At 38.2% G+C, this 22,512-nt stretch overlaps 1 protein-coding gene across 4 annotated transcripts in view; it reads left to right on the forward strand.

Annotated features, from left to right (window-relative positions):
• The first annotated feature begins 13,072 nt into the window (after window positions 1-13,072).
• The window catches only part of ADGRL2 (adhesion G protein-coupled receptor L2), a 252,564-nt gene continuing 243,124 nt past the window's right edge, over window positions 13,073-22,512 (forward strand). The window contains exon 1 of one of the 4 annotated variants that reach the window (XM_032494670.1): window positions 13,073-13,261. The gene's annotated coding sequence lies outside the window, so the exon portion shown is untranslated. The remainder of the gene's footprint in view (window positions 13,262-22,512) is intronic. The other 3 variants (XM_032494671.1, XM_032494668.1, XM_032494669.1) reach the window with 3 other exon arrangements.

The raw sequence follows: 22,512 nt of genomic DNA on the forward strand, positions 1-22,512 counted from the left end.
GAATAAATGTGCCTTGTTGGTGATGAAATACTAAATGTAAGAACCTGTGTTTCTGGTTCTGCACTGTCATAAAGCTGCTATTATTCAGCATTTATTAGGTACCCACAGAGTATGAGACATAAACATGACAAGTAGAAAACACACAGTCCCTAACCTCTAAATTACAAAAGACAGATGCACAGGAAAGTAGGTGGACCTCGAAATTGTTTCCAAATGGCTGTTTGTAGGAGGATTTAGAGAGTAGGAAAACCGAAGGGAGGCAGGATGGGGTGGACAGGAGTGTTAGGAAATGCGATGTGTAAGGAGTTAGTGTTCTCATAAAAGAAATAGAGCTGGCGATCAGGCCAATTTCCAGAAGCTTAGGAGTGAACCTGAGAGACCCACTGGTGATACTGAAGAATCCAAGGGGTAAAGAGGGAAGAGTGTTTTTATGTGGCCTCTCTATGTCCTCTTTGCTAGCAGAAGTACTTCCTCTAGCTTCTCTGGTTGGCAGTAAGAGAAAAAAATCATGATTATTTTAAAGTAAGACGCTGCCAAGCTAAATGAATGGTTTAGCCATTTACTAGCCTCATGCTTCCCCATCTTTAAAATGGAACAGTAATATTTCAAAGAATTGACCTAACAAGATGAAGCATGTAAATGGTCCACACTGGTACCTTGCACATAGTTTAGGAAGCCTATCCAGAGCAGGAATCTTAGTCTGCTGTTCCAGTCTCTGATGTCCCAGGTTTCCTGGTTGTTTTTGTTCTGTTTTGTTTTGTTTGCCTTATCCTTCTGCTTGTCAAAAGGTGTAAGATATTTTCTAAAACGAGAAGATGAAGTTTAAACAAGCAATATTGGTTAGTAACTACACAGACAGGATTTATGTTAATGCTAAGGCTCCATTTCCAACTGAATTTGGGGCTAGTGAGATTTTAACCTAGTCGTTTTTTTTTTTTTTTTTTTTTTTTTTAGCAGTCATTAGATTGAAACCAAAAAAACCCACAGTGGGAGCTTTGTAAAATGGTTCTGGGGGCCCTCGGGGGCATTTCTCTCAGTATTTTCATCAACAGAGCAGGTCTATACCGTAAGTCTTACTTATAATAAGGAGGCTTTCAGGCAATTTCACACTGCTTTTCTCTGATGCAGCCCCCAGAAAACATGTAAACCCAAGGGATTAGTAGCAACTTAAAGGGAAAATAGTGTAAAGTTACACCGTGAATCGAGGCAGTGCAGCTGCCTTGATGCACTGTTCCCTTGAGCTCCTACAGTGAATGAAACTTATCTAAGTGGCCCAGTCCACTCCCACACTGCCAGATCCTCAGCCCTTTGTTAGAGCGGGCACGAGAATTGCTCAATCTCAGGGGGCAGCCAAGTCTGTAATGACCTGCATTGTGGAAACACACACGAGTTCACTATCTGGGAATGAAAACTTAAATCTCCTTTTATATTTCTTTGTTGACAGTTGCAAGCAGGGCTGTGTAAATAAACAAAATGTTTATTCTGGCAGTATTGCTTTCATAGGCGGTTCAGATACATTTATTGAGTAGGGCAGCAGCCAGAAATGGAAATGGAATGGGAATACCATCTGAGGGCCGTGTAGACTGTCTTGAAAAAGACTGAATATTCCCCAAATGCAACCATCCTGAGGCTGGCATACTTACATTGATGATCTCATCAGACCAATTATTAATAAGCATGAATTAGGCTAATGAAATCAGATAGTCTAATGAAAGGCAGCCTCCTACTTGTTAGCATTGCTATTTTCTTCATTATTTAATCTCTAACAGAAACTAAATTTGCTGCTCAAGATCTAATTGAGCCTGTTTGACTTTGAAACTTTTTTTTAATTGTTCCGAAGAGACTTTAAGAAGGTGTAATTGTGAAAATAATAAGAATCTATACAGCACGTGCAACATCGGGAACATAGATCAAATCAGAACAACTGTCAGCATTTCCTGCTCCTCTGATAAGATTAAATTGCAAGCAAAGGAAATGATGAAGAGGAACTTTTTTTTTCAAGGCTGGGATTTTTAAAAGGCAGAGATTCTCCATCCCCAAATGGCAGCTTCTTTAATTTTTTGTCACACATAATTGAGTAAATAATTAAACTGTAACGTATCTTTCTCTCCGAGGATAAGCACTATAATATGATCTGGAAAAGTTAATGAGGATCAAAATTGAGCCCTTTGGCCTGTAGAACAAAGCTGTGAAGACTTGACCCGGACATGGACTGGGGAAGATCACCTTCTCTGATGAGCATGCACGAGTGACCACTGTGTCTTAAATCTGCAAGGGTGGATGTGAGTTTGACGTGATGTGGTTTTGATTCGAGGCTTCTTTCCAAAGAAAGCTTGAGAATCTGCTAAAGGAATCAAGGGCAAAGGAAGCATGTGCTTCCCATTCTTCTTCCCATTAAGCAACGGGTGGATAAGGGAAGCCCCTTGCAAACTGGAGCTGTTTGCAGCCATTCCAGTGACTTCACTTGTTCTCATGTCTTCCGTCTGAACACAAGTGCCAAAAGAGAGACAGGAAGTATGCATTTGTGAGTAAGGGGTTAAACCCAGCAGGATGTGTGGATAAAATTACAGTGTATTTCCTATTTGATAATACTGGATCTATTTTGAGATTACTTATCAGTTGGTTATTGTGCTAATAATTGCCATTAAAATTAATAGTACATTTTGGGAATTAGGCAAAGAGCTAACAAGTTTGCTTTTACACAGAGCTTTCCAAAAGCAATCGGGGTAACTTGTTTCTGGAATGCAGCTGTGTAAGTTTTCATTAACATCTTGCAGGTGGAGCCTAATTTTAGTTCAGCCTTGAGAAGGGGGAATTGTTTTCCTCATGATACGCACAGCACCGCAACAGCAGCAGAGCAGGTGGGGCTTCGCCAAGCACTTGTTTACTTTACTCTTTTTAAAAAACAGATGATTCATATCATTAATCATACAGTTTCTATTTGATTTTAACATGTCTTTAGCGGAATAGTCAGAGTACATTTGACCTACAGTTCCTCAAATGGGAAACAAAAGCAATGAAATGGAAAATGATAAGAAAATGAGCAATGAATCCTAAATATAGTGGAGGAGAAGCCAGTGAATGAAGTGAAGTGAAATTTAGAAATACATCTGTTTGGCTACAAAAGCATTTTCAAAAGCAACCTTCCAGATTCTAGTTTGGCAATTTAAAGTTGGCTCAGTTAGGAAGTTCAGTATTTTTTTTTTTCTACCGTTGCAAGGAGGAACCTATTAGGGGAAGGAAGCAGTTGTTGGCAAGGAGGGAGTTGAGGGGTCAGAAAGGACAACTAAGGTGCAGATTGTTTTCTCTTGCAAGGTCTTCCCTGGCCTTTGAATCTCAGGCAATGGCTGGTAATCAGCTTAAATTTTAGGTCCGAGGAAAAAACATTTTAAAGACTCAGTGATTAATGGCAGTAAATTCTCATATAATTTATTTAGGAAATACCTTAAGCTTTATATTAAGCTTCCAGGGCACAAACCCCATACCTTTGGTATGTTTAAAGTGTTTCCGCACAGTGAGCCTACTGTGTGTATCTCTTTGGATGTGAGGACAGTGTGATGTGGCCAGAATACTTCTGTGTGTCATCTGGCTTAAGCAAGAGCCTTTGAATGCTCCTACCCTGTGGAGTGTGCATGAAAATTCCATTACCTCCACAGAGAGGGGGCAGCTCCATGTGCATATTTTTTCCTTTCAATTCAGTCTCTCGGAATGGATGGAATTTGTGATTATGCTGAATAGAAGTCTATTGTTCCGAACCTTCAAATAAGCCTTTTTTAGAAAGCCCTCTTTTGGACCTTGAAGGTCACCATTCAAGGCCTCTGCTTCATGGAAAGTTCCTAACCTGGGATACAGGTTGGGTCATGAATGTGCTTTAGGGTGTTCATGAACAAACTCTCTTGTTTTGTTTGTTTATTGTTTGATGTGAATGTGCTTTTTTTTTTTTTTTTCTCATGAGAAAGTCTGTAGCTTTCCTTGAATCCCCGAAAGGATTTATAATCCCCCAAATCTTAAGAACTATTGCCATACACAAAATATTTTCAAATACTGCCTTTAATGTAAAGGAACTACAGTAGTTTACTTTGGCTAACGATTATAATTAAAATATAGTATTTGTCAGCCTTCCTCATATAGTGACTCTTGGTCTGGTTTAGGACTAAGTCTACACTGTAAGTGTGCCTACCTACTTTCCCTCAGATATAATCATTCTTTCCTTATCTTTAACTTATAACTATACTAAATGAGCATCTAAGAGGATATTAAAATTTTAAGATTTCTTTCTTTATTCGACATAGATTTGTTAAGTGCCTGTTATATTTAAGGTACTTCTGGGTTTCAGAAATATATGACACAGACTCTTTCTTTAAGAAGTTCCCAGACTTGTGGCAGAAACATTCAACTAGGAAAAGAAACTCAGCCATTTGATCTGTGTGTAAAAGGAGAAGATGTTATGTGAGGCCTCAGATTTTAAAAACATACTGTACATCCTCATTTTGAGATGTAAATGCAAAGCTTAAAAGCAAATGACTGAGACCGTTTGACAAATGACAAGAACCATACCACACCCAAACCTGTTGTTTGTTTGTTTGTTTGTTTTTGCCATTCCGACCACCCTAGATGTGGCTGGAGAAGGGGCCATGTAGGTGACAGAATGGAGTCGCTTAGAACTGACTCCCATGAGTGGAATGAGAGGAAAGGCCATCAAAAGATAAGAAGGAACCAGTTTGTTTGAGCCTTAGGCCAAGTAAGTATTTTTGACTGATCTGATCTTACAGATTCCCTAAAGCTCTATCAGACTGTGACTTTGCAACTCTCTTCAGGACAGAACTACTGGAGTTTTCACAGACACAATGCCCTTTTGTTTTTCCAGTAAGATCCAATCTTCGGATGAGATCTATCTCTTGTAGATACCTGAAACTCAGACTCTGTTACTGTTTCTTCCATTCCCCAACATCTGACACTCTTCTAACTCTGTCCCAAATTTTTCTGTGACTCCCCCTTATTCACAGGAATATGAGGACAAAGAAAAAGGAAAATAAGTTGACAGGGAGCAGGAATGGAGTAGTACTTGCAGTTCTCTCTCACTGGGGCCCAGACTACTAATGGCAAATGCCATAGATTTGATCTTTGCAATATTCAGTTTGCTTCGAGCCTCATTCAGAAAGTAAAATTCAGTACCCAACTTCTATTCATCATAAAATCCAGGACTATCTTTGAGAGGATGAAATGGAGTTGCAGCCTTATTTCCAGAAAGTATGAAAGGTTGTTTTGACTATCTGTACAGAAGGCTCAGTTTTTGCATATTCCTAGTTAAAAATCACAGAATTGGCCAACTGCCTTCTTCATTTCTAGGTTTTTCATTTCTTTGTAAATTTTTCCTACACTTCTCTCTAGGCAAACCTACACTTTTCCTGCTGAGACTCCTTAAGTCACAAAGTAAAATGTCACCTACAGGAAACATGTGATTCATTTCACTCTTGCTGGTAGGTACATTCAGAATTCTACTTTGGGAGGTTTTCTTTCCCCATTTTTAATCTAAACCTTATTGGGCTGCCTGCAGTGGAAGCCTCAGCCACAGCTGCTGAAATAAAGTCTTTACAGAAGCACTTAAAGAAGACATAGTTGTTCTGGTGCTGCTTCTGAAGAAGTTCCCATCAGCAGCAGGGTAAAATTTATGGGATACTTATGAGATTTTTGGTTTCTTAAAAGAGCGCACATGCCGGAGAAAATCTGAACACATTCTATGAAAATTGTACAGACCTCTCAGCCAGCACAAGGACATGCACAGAAAATCTGAGAGGTTGCTGTGTTGGCAGGACTAAAATCATCTCAGACAAATCAGTCTGTCCTGGTTTAAAATCCTGTTTAAAGACTTGAAATGAAAGAAAGAGATTCTGCAAGTTCAGTTGGGGAGCCCTGCCAATATCTAATTATTATTTTTAGTTCTAGTATCCGAATTTAGTATTTATTAGCATCAACTCTGCTTGTTTTTTTAGACTACAGATTTGGGTAAGAAGAAACAAAACTGGCCAAAAACTCTGCAAGTACATGAGAATCTCTACTTTGTAGAACAGAAATAATAAGTTAAAAATAGAGAGTATTTTGATAACTCATACCGATATGTTTGGGTCATGTCTACTCTTAGTTTTCTTTTTTAGACTTTAGATTATCCAGAGTTATGTAGGTTGAGGCAAACTGGCATACACATATATTTCATATATATATATACACACACACACACATATATATGTATATAATCAAACTAGATAAAGCATTTTAGAAGTGTTTATATCTATCCTACTGCCCAAGGAAAAGCCAATACTCAAACTAAGCCAGGTGGGGTAACAGAGGCACCAAACAACCTTAACCTAGCAGTAAGCAGTGTCGGACTGGTGGCTTTGATCCCAGGTTGCAGTATGCCATCCATGCTTGCTTTTGGATTAGTGTTAGATAAAAGCAAAGATGGGGAAGAATAAGTGAGGCACAAATCAGCTTGTTAAAAACATAAGAACTGGTGACATTAATGATAATATAAATGCTATTTCAATTGCTATGGCACATTGTCATTCTCTAAGTATTTATCTACAAGATCGTGTGATCTTTCTAATAATCTTTCTGAGGTAGATAGAGCAAATATTATCAAGTCATTTTATAGAACAAAAAGTTAAAATCAGGGATTGTAGAGTGGTAACAGGGTTTTTCCCCCAGTATAATATTTAATAAAACATTAAATTAGTTGTCAAGACTTTAAAAATTAGAGATTTTACATTTTTAAAAAAGCTAGGTATCTTGACTTATCTAGAAAAGTTGAAAGTTCTGGTACCACTGGATAATGCTGGGCCCCCTACGCGTAGAGTACCACTATTTCCTATTGCCGTATTCCCCGTCTTCTCACTCATTAATCTTTACTTGCTTGGCCTTTTTTGGCATTTGATTTTTGCACCCCTGGTGTAAAAGTTCTTTCCTAAAGCCATGCCTCAAGGTCGTGACAGAGGTAGACATGAAGTGCAGTTCTGCTACATTCTTTTATTGTAAAATATTCACACCAGACTGTGTGGCTAGCATGTCCTTCCCTCCTCTCCTCCGAGAACCTTTTGTGCCACTGAATTTCTCACAGTCGCCCAAGAGGTCATGTTTTTCCCTATCCCCATGTGATCGGTGCTGTTCCTTATGCTTTTCATACTGCCCACTTGCTACTCTCCCTTTTCTTGACTAAATCTTGATGCCAGTGCTCCACTCAAAGTTTCCCTGCTCTCTGCAGCCATCTCTGAGCCCACCTGCTTCTTCCCACCTCTCCCCATGCCATCATTTATTCAGTCTGTCATTAATTTAACAAATGGCAGATGAACGAACTGAGGAGAGGAAAGAATAGTATTATGTCTGCACTCGATTTACTCTTCTCCCCAGGTCTATGCTGAGGTAAAATCATTACAGCTTCCTTTCCAGTTTAAACTATGGATCAGGTCACTTAATAGTTAAGACTTTGAGGAGAATGGCATTGAGACACATCTATCACAGACAACGTGGACGAACTATGGCAACTTCTCCTTGAGGTAATCCAAGCTGGAGCTTGTTGATTAAGTATTTGTAACTTATTTATGTATTAAAAATGCTCCTTGCTTGAGCAGAGGAACTCATGTTTCTTTACCACTTCAGTTTAGTGATTCGTTTCTTTACCAGTTTCGAAAAGAATGGAAAACATTAATTCGAAGTCTCCAGAAGGCAGTACTCTGCTTCCCCCCAGCAGGAGACAAATTGGTGCCTGGCAGGGAAAATTATATGTCGAAAAAATGATGCAGAAAAGATAAGGACTAGCCCCAGTTTCTGATTCGTTACACAAATGTTCTTTAACTAACCCACTGTGTTCCAACACCAAGCTAGGCCTTGGAGATGAGTAGACATGCAAATATATAGGTGCAATGGGTATTACAGGCACGTATAGGCATCTGTACAGAATATGGGGTGTACAAAGAGGACAGCAGTGGGCCCTGCCCAGTGAAATCAAAGGAGTTCCATGACAAGTTGACCCTTGAGCTGAGTCCTAATGGACACAAGTAAATTTTTGCATTCAATTTGAATAAAATATTAAGGACTGCTCAGCATGACAAAATAAATCAGGAAGGTGAATTTCTCCTTCATGAGGGTGTAGATGGTATGAAAAACAGTGGAGAACATAGTGGGCACACAAAGAAAGCACACAATAAATGCAAAGTAAATGAATAGAGGTATACAGTCTTCAGATTCTACCTGAGTTTCAATCCTGGCTCAATTATTTGCTTAATAGTGTGACCTTAGACAAGCTGCTTAAGTTCTCTGGGCCTCAGTCTTCTCTGTTAAATAGAAATAGTAATATTACCTACTTCATAGAGTTGTGGTAGTAGTAAATGAGATAATGTATGTAAACTGTTTAGCACAATACCTGGCACATAGTAATACAAATGTTAGCTATTAGAATTACTGTAATGCAATGTAGTGTAAGTCCATATAATGTTTTTCTTTGTGATAGCCATCATCGAACAAAGGTTTATATATTTCAAAGCACTTACAAATGAAAACTTAGAAAATTAAAACAAAAAGAGGAATCTCATACCTAATCTTCCCTGCATCATTTATGTTTCAGTTTTGCATTTTATTCCCACTTCTCTTAGATAATGAAACCAGGCGAGGTCCCATAATTGGCCTTTTGCAGCTAACTGTTTAGTATTCAGTTTCTTAAATTTTTCTGTGAGGTTCATCCTCCAGCCATAACGCATTAGCACGCTACTGCTGTGCCAGGGCTTCCAATCCTGCGCGTCACCGAAGAGAACCATTCTCAGCAGCACATTTTTACTTTCAAACATTGACTAAAATTGTGAATCTTAGATTTTCTGTTACATACACATACATCTGTGTATATCTCTTTTAATAATATAACCTATATTTTATCCATCAGAATTTATTGTTTTTATTAGTAAATATATTTATTTTATTAAAGTAATTTAGAAATATTGAATTACTATCCCAATGTGTATATATACAATGTTCTTCTGGAAAAAACTCAAAAATTCTTTATTTCCTGCTAATTTTTTTAGGTTATTCCTATAAAATTCATATAAAATTTATGCTTTAGTCTTTTCTAGATACAGTAAAATAACATTTTCAAAAATCTTTCACTTCTTGGGGACTCCACATTCTCTTGATAACATACCTTCCCTTCTTCTATGCTTATCTACCAGAAATAATCTTAGGCCTTTCTATGTAATAAAAATATATACTATTCTATAAAAGAATTAATATAGCTCTTAAAAATACAGTATAATAAAAGTACAATTAGGGAAAAGTCATATTAATAGAAAATTACAAGAAGATAAGAGCTTTATTATTTTCTCATACCCACTTAAACTGAAATAATAAAAGTGTTTAAAAAAATAGAAGCTGTTTCCTCTTCTAAAGATATTTTTCATTTTACAAAACTGAGATCATCCACTGTATTTCCATCTTCAAGAGAAAGACCTTGTTCAACATGCTCATTCCTGTGTCACCTCTTGGGTTAGCACAGTGCTGAGGCAGCTATGTTTTAAGATTTGAGTGTGAGCAGCGTCAGAATTTCTCCCTGGCTCTGTTACTCTGTCATGTTCTGGGCTTTCTGCCATGTTCATGGGCAACCCCTCACACCACTACACTTTTCATCTCTCTTCCCTTCTTCCCATGTCCAAGTCTTGTTTCCCAGACTGACAAATTGTTTATAATTCATTATAGGGAAATTTAGCTCTGTCTTTATCCAGTGCTGCCCATCAGGCTATGCCCAAAAGACCTTGACTTTCTCGACTGGAGTGTCCAGATTTACCTTGTTGTTTTCCTTAACAAAAGAACCACTCATGTGTGATATAAGTATTGCTCCTTGCTCCTCCTGAGAAGGCCAAAAATAGCAGGTTTTTTTCTCTTTGATGAAACAGGTTTGTGGAACTTTTTTTCCTCTCCATTATGTGGTTTTTTTTTTCAACAAATATTTTTGAAGTGTGTTGTATGTGTAAGGCTTTGTGCAGAACAATTTAATTTTCACTTTATTTCCAGGAACTCCCATTATGGGACGTGAACCCCAAGAAGGTGAAGCTGATAGCCACATAAATATGTCCTAGTGTCTTCAGGAAAGAAAGAACTTCAGACATGTCCGTGGAACCTCTGCCAATTATTTTTGAGATATCAAGGAGAATGGGACAGAGTTAAGTGAACTGGAGACGAATCAATGCTGACCTGTGTTTATCAGGAAAGAAAGAAAGATTCTGTGAACTGCAAGCCAATGAGTTTGACATCAGTCTCTAGCAAAATTTAGACAGGACTTTTAAAGTAAAAGTGGGCATTTTGAGAAAATGGCAATGATTATCAAGAATCATTATGGGTTCACTAAGAACACAGTAGTCCCAAAAACTAATTTACTTTTACTCTTCAAAATAGAGTATAACTAAATTTGATAAGTCTTATAATCAAAATACTCAAACACACTTAGAAGATAAGTTTGAGCTAATTTATAGTATGATTAGGAAGTTTCCAAAAATGGCGGAATTACCTCTTTGAGTAACTAAGTATGAACTGTAGAGTCATACAGCCGTGGGAGTTCAAATTGAAGCACTATAACTTATCAGCTATGTAAATTTGTGCAAGTTGCACAAACTTCCTGAACCTTAATCCCCTCAACTGTAATGAGAGTTCAAAACTATCTGTGTCACAAAGATGTTGTACTACGTAAATGGCATGATGTACATGAGGTACTTTCTATCTATCCTTAAATAAGTGCTCAAAAATGATAAGGTGTTGTATTTTGTTTTCATAAAATGAGACTGATTGATGGCTGTCAGTCAGAAGAGAGATCTCTGAACGGTGCACTAGCACCTTTTTTTTTTTTTTTTTGCCGGTGATTTGGAAGAAATAATAACAATAATTATATTGGCAGTCCCCTTGCTATGCTGTGGACTCTTTCAGGAAAATGGCCATGTCTTCTTGCTTTTGGTTTCATCACTGCCTGACACAGTACCTGACCCATAGTAACCACTCAGATGTCTTTAAAAGAATGACACAGAATGAAATATAATAACGAAGTCACTGGATAGAAAAATCAGGATTCAAAACTGCCACCAATAATTAGAACAATGGGCCAATACCAAAATTAATCTCTTTTATGGTTGGATAGAAAGTCCACTTTTTCCATCCAAAATATCAGTTGCAACAGTAGAAGTTGTAAGAGATCTGATTAGACAGAATTTGGTATGAAAAAGATTTGACATTTTAGTTTCATAAAAGTTCAAGAACTAAGAATATGATAATGATACTAACCCCTCCTCAGAGTACATTTCCTACCTTCATAAAATGCTAAATTGTTAGAAATAGAGTCCAGAACAAGGCAGACATCAGTACCCATTTACTTTGCATAATTAGACCACATCTCAAGCAATGCATTCAATTCTGATGCCACATTTAGAAGAGACAGGGACACACTGGAGTCTATCCAATACGGTGAGCGGCCTTAAAAGCCATCTCATATTAGAATGATTAAAGGAATGTTCAGTCTGAAAAAAAAAAATAGACTTAGGAAAAAATGAGAGCCATTTTTCAAATAGTTGAATAACTTTCATGTGGAATAGGGATTAAATTTATACTCAAAACTTCATGAAGCTTCAGAAAAAAATCATACCAAAGAGTAGACAATTCAGGAAGGTATTAGTCACTGATCTCTACTTAAAATGAGAAAAGACTGTCTTAGACTTAGTAATGTATTCTGTTCAATGTTGTTTAATTTCAATTTATGTAGCAAATGATTGCAATTCACATTTATGTGAAAACTTTGTATAAGCCCTGTTTAGAAAGGAAGTCTTCAAGAGTTTGCAGGTTAGTTGATTTATATTATTTACAACGTCCACATCACAGTTAAAATGTACTGCTAAACATTTACTTGGCAAAAATTTTTTGAATATTACTACACATCAATTTTATGCTAGATGGTAGACAAGTTGAAGAAAAGGCAATATTATATAGGAATTCCTATTTTGGGTAAGATATTGGCCCAAACTTTGATATTTGAGAATCAACCAATCAATCAAAAAAAAAAAAAAAAAAAACCAGTTTGCTTGATTTAAATGTCACTGAGGAATTGAGGGGTCTGAGAAAATTAATATTTCATCACTTCCAAGGTACACTGATAAAGTGGGTAGAAGTTGTAAGTCAAAGACATGCCATTTACACATATTGAGCCCCGTATTTTCTAGACTTTTTTCTGATCATGTTATACTTACAATGACTAATAAGACAAAATTTTGACATGTTTCTAAAATCTTGTCTTGCTGTTTCTATCCTGAATTTCATTTATGTATATGCTTTTAAAGAAATATGTAGCCACCAACTTTTTAAAAAATACCAGCATCAGCTAAAAAAACATTGAGTGCCAGGTGTCTACTCCTTAAGGAGTCAAAGATTCCCTTTTCTTAAAAAGTTTACAGAACATTTCTCCCATTATCTGTTTCTTTCAAGGAGAAGTAAAAGAAACATAACTGTTTGATTTGCTATCAGAACCTTTAAGAGCAAAACGTACAGCATATGCAGTGATGTTCATTTTAATTACTTGGGGAACTCCAATTTTCTTTTCCTTTTGTTTCACAAGTGCTTGGAGTAAGACTAGGTTAAAATATAGTAATTCTCTGTGCTTAAAAAAGCTGTATTTTTAAGGAACGAACATCAAAAATAATCTGTTTTTGCTAAATTGTTAATTAGAAGAGGATGGGTTTTAAAAAGGAAACAAACAGAAGCAGTAGAACTGCCTAGTCCTGCTCAGTGCAGTTCAGTCCTGATTCAGCAAGTAGGTATTTGGCAGCAGCAGTGAGCATTGTGTACTACAATGACGGTGCTGTTTAACTCGATACTCTTCCCACACCTCTGTCAGTCGAGCCCAGTGCGTGGGTAACTCATGAAGTCACTGGGTACCTGAGTGAAATATTGAAAGCAATGAAGGTTATGAGGGTTTAGAGACAGGTGGAACTGGCTACTTGATCACAGCCACGCCCACTCTTAAAATGTACTTGGCAACGAAATTCATGCCAATATGACACCTGTCTGTGTAGGAAACTCATGACAAGACAGGAGGGCAGACTTCAGATCACAGTAATAGTGTCGTGACTGGGATCTCCCCAGAGCCTGTCCCGGAAAGGATACGCCTTTCTCACTTTTACACCAATTGGAATTTGAAGGGAGCTTGCTAACTGATGTTCTGTGTGGACCCAGAAGGACCACCAATAAGGTAAGGGCAATGATATCTCTTGGTGTGATCACTAGAGATAAATTGTAAAGAGATTCCCCACTCCATCTTCCCTTTCAAATGTAGATTACTGGGGCAATCTTCTTGGCAGTGTATTTCAGGATCTTCAATTTAAGGAACAGAACTGTTTGGTGCCTGCTCTAAAAAGAGACATCCAGGCCCTGCAATAGCTGTCAGTGCCATTTCTGGCTAATGGGATGCTGAGAAAGAGATGGTGAGCTGTGGCAGAGTAGCAAGAAGTGATTTCCGGAGACTGTGTCAGAGCGGCTCATCTCCCAGTGCCCTCCATGAAGATGTTTCTAGTAGCCACCTGTATCCAGAGATTTAAATTTATGAAAAGAGAATTGTAATGATATCTTAATTGCTCCAAAGATGTCTTTTCAAAGGAATTGTCACAGAAACAGTTCCTCTAGAGGAACTGAGAAACCAAAGGGAGATGTCTTTATTGTAGAAGAGCTGAGGAAAGCCTTCTGCCCTAGAATTTAACGTTAATGGATTTCTTTGGCAAATAATAGTCTTGGTTGCAATACTGCTCTGTTTGATGAGGATTCAAAAAGTGTTAATCAAATCTAGCAGTCATTGCTGCTTCTTTCTCTCCTAATCTCCCTGATCCTGAATTACGAGAGCCTTATCTATTAAAATAAAACATCATTTGTTAAAGCCTTTTCAAAATTAAAACCAAAACCATTAAAACTAATTGTTTGGTAGTATCAAATAAACAAATTTTTTAAGTTTGATGAATTGTTTGTAAGTGCTAATCAAGTGGGTGGAGTCATAAAGGAGGGGAGGGAACCAGCTGAAACAATATATGTAATTTGTTTGCATTATTACTTGAGATAATTACAAAGCAGGCGTTCAAAAGCTGTTCTTCATACCAGAAGGGGAAAAAATAGGGAGGAGTGGAAAAGTACAAGAACACCCAGCCATTGTCGGCTGCAATCTAAAATACTGCCGGATTCACGATTGTCGAGTATTAGCATTGCTGAGAATGCCAGGGACAGAAGTGTCACGATGAATGTAGAGTGATGACTTCATAGGAAGGCAAAACTGAGGATATGACCAGTTTGCAGTCACAGAGAAATCAGCTTTAATTAATTTGAGTGCCAGCTCTGTGTATAATTACACAGCATGGGAGTTTGCATGCAAATGCGGAAATGCTGATTGTTCAAATACTTGCACTTGCTCATTAATACGCTGGGACTAAGCGGGGCTGGCAAGCAGACAGGGTACAGCACACACGGTGCCTGCAGGCTAATTTGTATCATACTGTAGTTAGCAAACAGATTTCAGATGTTTCTCCTTTCTTTAAATAATAAGCGCAAAAATATGTGTGTCATTTTCATCTGTGACATACCTTGTTTTCTTCTTGATTAAAATAAAATGTTTTGGGTTTTTAAAAAACTGTCAAGGGTACGTGAAACATTGCTATAACACCGATTTATAGCTATTTGATGTCAGTAACATTTATACCAGTTATAGGATATTTCTGTTTCACATTTTATGTAATTATCCAAAAATAGTCATTTTTCATAATTGGTGAAAGTATATTCAAATAAGGTCAATTTATATGTTAATTCCAAGGAAGAATAAAGCAATGGTCACAGTTGAATTGCCTACTTGTCTATCAAAATCTAGTATCTTGTGTCCAGCATGAGCTAGGGCCAGAGGCTTCAGGGAAAAGATTGATTTATTTGAGAAGTACGTAATCCTAAAATGTACTGAGGTGAGATTTTCTATTCTGACCCCTGAACCTCTTAGCAGAGATCAGCTTCAACCAAAAATTCCCAGCTTCTTTTACAACGCCCAAGGGGAAAAAATCTTCCTAGATCACAACCCTGGGAATATCTGATACTTTCTTCAGACAATGGTATAAGAGAATAAGGAATTTGCCCAGGTCCCCAAAATCTGCTACTGCTACTGCCAGCGCTACTATCTCTTCCCTGGCCAGTGCACTTTATACATCTTAAGACATTTCAATTCTGCAAATATTTATGGAGCACCTATTTTTGTCAGACCCTGCAAAGCAGAGGAGATACAGTAGTAAGCCAGATAGACACAGTTCCCGCGTTTGTCATTTCCTTTTTCTCAGAAGTGGCATGAAGGAACCTGACTCAGTTTCCCTGGGAAATACGTGCTATTAGCAGTTACACCTTGGAGAAGCCCACATTGCAGAAACTGAGTTTATAGCCTTCCATAAACACAGTTCTCCTGGCCTTTCTGGGAAACTAATTCCCTCTCTGACATTCCTTCAACCCCATTCTTGTGTAAGATGAAAGCTGCCTCTGCCCCCAGGGCTGAGTGGCACCTGTAAAGGAAACGTGAAACGGTCTACCCAGCAAGCCCCAGCGTTTTACAAGATTAGATTGAAGGGGAAGGCTGTCAATAACCTTCTCTAAAAGCCTATATCTGTAAGAATACTCACTTCTGAACGAGAAAAAGTAGACACATCATGTAGATGATGTAGGACAGACACCTCACACCATTAGGTCTCACCAAAAGGAAGCTGTTATCTATGTAAGTATTCTCAGTCAGTTCAGGAACACGGACTACGAAGCGTGGCCTTTCCTTCCCAAAATGTCTGTTCAGATATTCCACTGGCAAAAGCTCCATATATGCACAAAGGGGAAAGGGACAGTAAAAGTGCTCATGCACACCTCTGGGCCCCCACTTGCCTCTCCCAGTGGTCATAACCCTCTTACCCTACGTATTAAAAATGTGCAAGAAGGAAGGAGAAAATCCAGGATAGGGCCAGGAATTCAGGGGTATTGCCATGATGTAAAACATAGTAATTTGGAAACAGTGGTTTTCAGAGGCTATGAATTGCAAGTACCCTGAGCTCAAACAACTTTTCCTCTTGGTTCTATCATGATCGGACACCCATGATCAGAAAACACAAACAAAAATAAAGCAGAAATGAATTCGCAAAATATGTATATATTAAGAAAATTTCCTCCAGTCTGGAACCAAAATGTTTTAAACATTTGGTATGTGACTATATTAGTATCTCTACCAGGAGAACAAATCTTAAAGGATTTTATCTATAGGAAACGACTTCTAGTGTGAGATTGTGGTGACATATGAAATGACCTGTATTCATGGATGATGCAGACAATTTCATGAAACAATTCCAAGGTGGGAAGGAAAGAGAATAAATGTGTGGAGAAGAAAGATGATTTCTTCTGGAGAAAGAAAATGTTCAAAAAACCTGAGGCAGCGCTAGCCACAGACATGAAGAAATCTTGTAACCCAGTGTCGAAGCACAGCACACCACGCTGATGCACAGTGGTCAACAGTGCCGATTGTTACAGAGCGAGAGTCACAGACAGGCCGACAGCAGCTGATCATTCAGCAGTGACTGGTCAACAAGAACCATCACCACAGACTTGTGAGCGCTGAGCCCATATTTCAAAGGCGTGAGAAAAGTGAAACAGCAAGTAATTGGAAATAGAGAATGTGTGGAATCTCTGTTCGGAAAGTGAAGGGGAAGAAGTGAAGCAAAAGTGGAGATTTAACCGTGTTTGTGGGAGAGAAAAGAGTTGGTGGAACAGGAGCAACTGGGGACTTAAGGGGAAATGTGTGCTTAATGGGGCAGGAGTTGGGGAGAGTACCGGTAGCTGCGCTAGCTTTAGAGATTAAAAAAAAAAAAACAAAAAAACTTACTCCAAGAAAGGAGAGGAAAAGAGGGTGTTGACGGAGAAAATCCAAGGTGGAGGTAAGAGTATGTGTCAAGTCTGCCCCTGATCCTAGTGAAGGTGTTGGTGAAATCATCTCCTGCGAGGGTACAGGAAAGGGTAGACATTACACAAACGTAAAAATGACTTTATTTTCTAACTGTTAAAAAAAAAGAGCAAAAATAATTTACAGTGATATTAGGGGAAGACATGAGGGACAATGGAGAAACGGAAACTGGTCATTGTAGAAGCTTCACTTAGACATTAACTTGGGCCAAGGTAAAGCAAGTAATGGGACTGGACTCGTAATTACAAAACAGTCTCTAAGTCTGTGTTGTCCAGTATCAGGACACCTAAAGTCGTGGTTTACAGTTTAGCACTCATGCGTTCTCCACTGAGAAAGTAACTGTGGGGGAGATGTCTGCACGTGAAGTAAGGGCGGCGAGTGACGCACCAGAGAGCTCAGTCTGGGAGGGGGACCTACCATCCCTCTGGGCTCCTCCTTCCTCCTGCTCACCTGTGGCCTTGCTGGTGACAGTCAGCCGTGTGGAGCTGCCTAAGTTTCCGGTTTTCACAGCACTTTCCCCTGTGTAACTCAGATTCCTGTTGGCTCATACCCCCTGGATTAGGCACCAGAAGCAGGGCAGCATATCCTGAAAACCAGTGTTAAGTACAGTACCTGTGTATCACTTGGTAAAGAGGGAGACAGTCCCAAAGTTCTAACTCTGTACTTAATACATCTGGAATTATACTGACAGGAGTATTCGTAGGCTTAGCTGCCTATTTCAGTTTTCCTGCCAGGAAACAGGAGCACATCAGGCACTGAGAGGCTGCCAGGGGACACCGGGCATCCCCTGGGAGCAGCAGGCCCGAGGAATGACAGGGGCACCGAGCATCTGGAAACTCCTAGCAAGGTTGGTGGCTGTGGTACGTAGGTGTCTGGGTCCCCAGGGACTGGGTGGCACTCAGTAGGTAAAAGGACAAGGCACAGGTTGTCTCAGAATGCTTCCAGCCCGCCACTTGCTGCTTCTCTCAGTTTCCTTTTTGTTTGCGCCCCCTTTCCTGCCTTTTGTTCATCCTCCTCCCAACCTTTTCCAGATCCCAAATCTAAAGGACCTGTTGACCATGGAAAAGGTTTTGTAGCATAAGAAAATAGGGAATATGGAAGGCTTTTAAGCAAAGGAGTAATACTCAAGCCAACTCAAATCTGAAGATTTCTTGAGAGTCTGCTTTCCGTCAGCCACTGCAGTGTATGTAGGGGATTGAGGATAAACATATGAGGCGTTTTACTTATGGAGCTCACCTTTAAATGAGAAAACAAACCTGTTAGACTAGAATTCTTGATAATACAGAGGCACCAAGAAGAGAGATATTTCTTCTATAGGAAAAGAAAAATATTGGCAAAGCAAATGGCTAAAGCAAATGAATTTAGATATGGAAATGCACATAAACATGAGCAAACTGTGTTTTAAAGAGATTTTCCTGGCAGCAATGTATAAAGCGGTTTGGATTCAGAGAAGCCTTAGAGCATTTAGGAGGCTATTGGGATCGTCTGCAGAAGAGAGGGGCTGGAAAAGAGGATATAACGGCAGAGATATCTCAGGGTAAGTATTGACAGGGCTTTGCAAATTACTGCGGAAACAGATGGGAAAGTTGTCGTATTTGACTTTGAGATTTCAAACCTTGATGATGGTATTAAAACAGGAAGTGTTAGAGGGAGATGGAAATGTGAAAGGGAAGACACTGAGTTCAATTTAGACCTAAGGATTTTTTTTTTTTTGAGGTGCCAGAGCCTATCCTTATGGAAAAGAGAAAAGTGCAGGTGGCAATGTGTATCCTGCACCCTGAGAGAGAGCTGAGGGGGTCATCTGCAAGCCCAAAGAGTAGATGAGACTGCCGAGGAAGAGAGAGAATGAGGGGAGAAGAAGGCTAAGGAGCAAACTTTTAAATCACATACATGAAAAGTGTGAAGAGGAAGGAGACAAAAGTTGCAGTCACACAGTTAAAAGGAAAACTGGGGATGTCCCCAGAGAGGAAGGGCGGAGAGTTTCTGGAAGAAGAGCCCACTCGGGAGACAAGGAAGAGACACAGACAAGGAGGATGAAATACGAGAATGTCGGATGTCACAACCGATTAGTCACTGATGACGTTCAGGAGAGAGATTTCATTAACATGATGGGAAGAGAAACCCTATTACCTGGTAGTAAGTTCTTACCAAATATCTCCAGTGTATTTGAATATTGGAACTAAAGCAAAGCAGTAAGCATCCTAGGAGTTTACCCTTAAATTAGAAGAAGAGAAGATAAGGAAGAAGGACTACTTCAAAGAGAGAGGCAAGTGACAGCAGGTTAACCTGGGTTGCTGCAGCGTTTTACCCACCCAGAGGCCTGTTGTAATTCTGGTTTCTCTCAAGCTCTCGCTTCATGTTGTCAAATGAAGGCGAAGGCGGGTGGCAGTTAGTGAGGAAAAGTTGATGATGTTCGAAGATGACTAAGGCTGTAAAAGACAATTAGGCTTTTCCTACAGTTGATGCTTAGGAATTGAAAGAATTTGCCCCTAAGAAAGTCATCTCCACTCCACCCACTGTGTCTGGCCTATTTCACCTTCTTGATCACAGTTTACTCTCATGGATGTATGTGAAAATGTCTTGTCACATGAGGCAACCCCACATGAAAAGAACTTGATAACATTTCTTTCACGTAAAGGCATGTTTTTCAGCCACTGGCTACAGAATTCTTGGAAAAGATTTGTTATCCGCATGGCAAATTCAGTCTCCCTACCTTATTATGCTTAGCTTAAGAAATAAGCTAATCAAGAAAATCCTAAATGAATGTACATCTTTCCTTGGCTTTTATTTTGATGTATCCACATGTTGTAGCGTTCAGTTCTCCAGACCTACCCAAAGCAATCTGATAAAAATAGTGCCATACTACCTGTAAGTAGAAAATTATTTTTTGCCTCATTCAAATACTATTTTTATGAACCACCTACAAATCCTCTTCAACTATATGCTGATGCTAGTTTAAGTGTGTGGCCGAGGTGCAGTATCTAGATTGTCGGAAGAAAATGTAATTATGTGTTTACCTAATAGATAATCTCTGTGTTACCAAAGACTTATGTCTGAAGAATATGAATTACTTGTGTGCCATATTAACATAGCATTCAATTGCACATAGTTTGTGTTCCTCTTTTCAAAATACAGGTAGCTATTTGATATGTCTAGGATTTTTCTATATTTGTTTTTAGTTGGAAGAATATCTTTGCTTCTTTTTATAATTCTGCAGAATTTTTATTTTTCTAAGTACGCCTGTGTATACACAAACGTGCGTGCACACACACACACAGGCTCGCCCACATGCACATGTGCGCAGACGCTCTCCTTCTCTCTCTCTCTCTTTCTTTCTCTCTCTCTCTCTCGCTCAACACTCAGAGGCACTTTCATAAACTTGCCCTGCACGGTTGTTGGTTTATCTGTCAAAGAAATTCATTACTAAGAGAATGCCTTGCTTTATATGCTTACTAAATTTTTTAAAAATGTTTTTCATTATATTTATGCAGACGTAACTTGGCTAGCTCATAATTTACCAAATGCAAGCATTTGTCAGGGTTATTTCCAATCACTCAGAAAAATGTGCCTTTGTGTATTTTGATTATTTAAAGCAATTTTGTTTCCATTATGCGAATATGCAGCCAGAACAGCATGACTGTCTTGACTGAGGAAATCGGAATGCTCTTAATTTTCATGTGTGCATCTGCAGAAGTGCTTTTGATTGTTTAACCAGTGTACAGATAGTGATGTAGGCATAAATGTTTTTGCACACATTTATTTTCCTTGGCACTTCAGAAGAGTAATGCAAAAAAAGTTGCACATGCTGTTGTTTGCAAAGTATATATACTCAGTTGTAAGCAGAGGAAATGTTTAATATTTTGAAGCATAAAAATTAGGATACACTCAGAAATCTCTGTCTTGTGACCACATCTTATTTATACATTAGCTAAACATCTGGATTTTTTTCCCTTTGGGCTTTGGGCTGGATTTTTTCTCCTTGTGCAAACTTTATACCAAACTCTGAATTTTTCAGGGATCAAATAGTCTCATTCAAATTTGCTTACCTTACCTTGAAGCAGATCAGCTTATTTGCTCATTAGATGAGTCCACCATTTTACAAAGAGACAGGAAAGGGAAATAGAAATTCAAGTCAAGTCATTAAGGGACCACTATCCTGAATATTGTGTCAACCATGTAACTGTAGAATCAAGTTTCATTTCGTTTTTCTGGGCTACTGTATTTCATTGAATCTAAAATGCTATCAATAGTAAGATGCACCAATATTTTCTATTCTACAGAGAAATTTTTCAAACTCTGCCAGTGAAACTATGATAAATCATTAATTGAACAACCTTTTCCAATTTAAGAAATGTTAAAATGAGGGGGAAATTGCAATTTGCAATGAATAAAATAGCATATTTAGAATAACTACAAGGCTTTAGCTCTTGGTTATAATATGTTAACTACATCAGCACAACTCAGAGGTGCTCCTTTTCTGGAAGAGAAGATTTGTTATCTCATTCATTCAGTGGGACTGAAAAAATGTACCATGTGTTCCAAACTGTTTCTACCTTTTCTTATTCATAGAGTTATCATAAAAATATTATTTCTTTTAAGAAAGTTAATATCTTTTTTTAGCTTTATTGAGTTTTTTATTTTTTAACTGTAGTATAGTCAATTTACAATGTGTCCATTTCTGGTGTACAGCATAATGTTTCAGTCATACATATATATACATATATTTGTTTCCATATTCTTTTTCATTATAGGTTACTACAAGATACTGAATATAGTTCCCTGTGCTATACAGAAGAAATTTGTTTTTTATCTGTTTATTATATATAGCAGTTAGTATTTGCAAATCTCGAATTCCCAATTTATCCCTTCCCACTCCCTTTCCCCCATAACCATAAGTTTGTTTGCTATGTCTGTGAGTCTGTTTCTGTTTTGTAGATGAGTTAATTAGTGTCTTCTTTTTCCTTTCTTTTTCTTTGTTTTTTTTTTCCTTCTTTTTTTAGATTATGCTTATGAGTGATATCATATGGTATTTTTCCTTCTCTTTCTGGCTTACTTCACTTAGAATGATGATAATTGACTAATAAAATTGCAAGATATTTAAAGTATGTAACATGATGATTTGATATATGTATATAAAGTGAAAGGATTCTTCCTATCAAGGTAACAATTTTATTTACTTTTTTTTGTTTTTTTGATGTGAACAGAGTTGACTTTATCTTGAAGGAGGCAAAATAGTAGTACAAACAGAAAAAAGATAGGATTTAGATTTCTTTTTTTTTTATTTCTGACTTGATTCCTGTTTCTGTGAAACTTCAGGCTATAAATTAATCTAGCTGAGACTGTCTCTCCATCCACTCTGTCCCCTCAGGGCTGTTTTCCTGCCCATCCAAACTCTCCCTTCATACCGCTCCAGGATCAGCAAGTAGTCAAACTTTTGTTACAGGAAACTGGAACAGAGGTGGGTACTAGATCTTCCTTAAAACATGATGATAAAG

The sequence above is a fragment of the Camelus ferus genome, chromosome 13, assembly GCF_009834535.1.
Source record: "Camelus ferus isolate YT-003-E chromosome 13, BCGSAC_Cfer_1.0, whole genome shotgun sequence".
NCBI lineage: Eukaryota > Metazoa > Chordata > Mammalia > Artiodactyla > Camelidae > Camelus > Camelus ferus.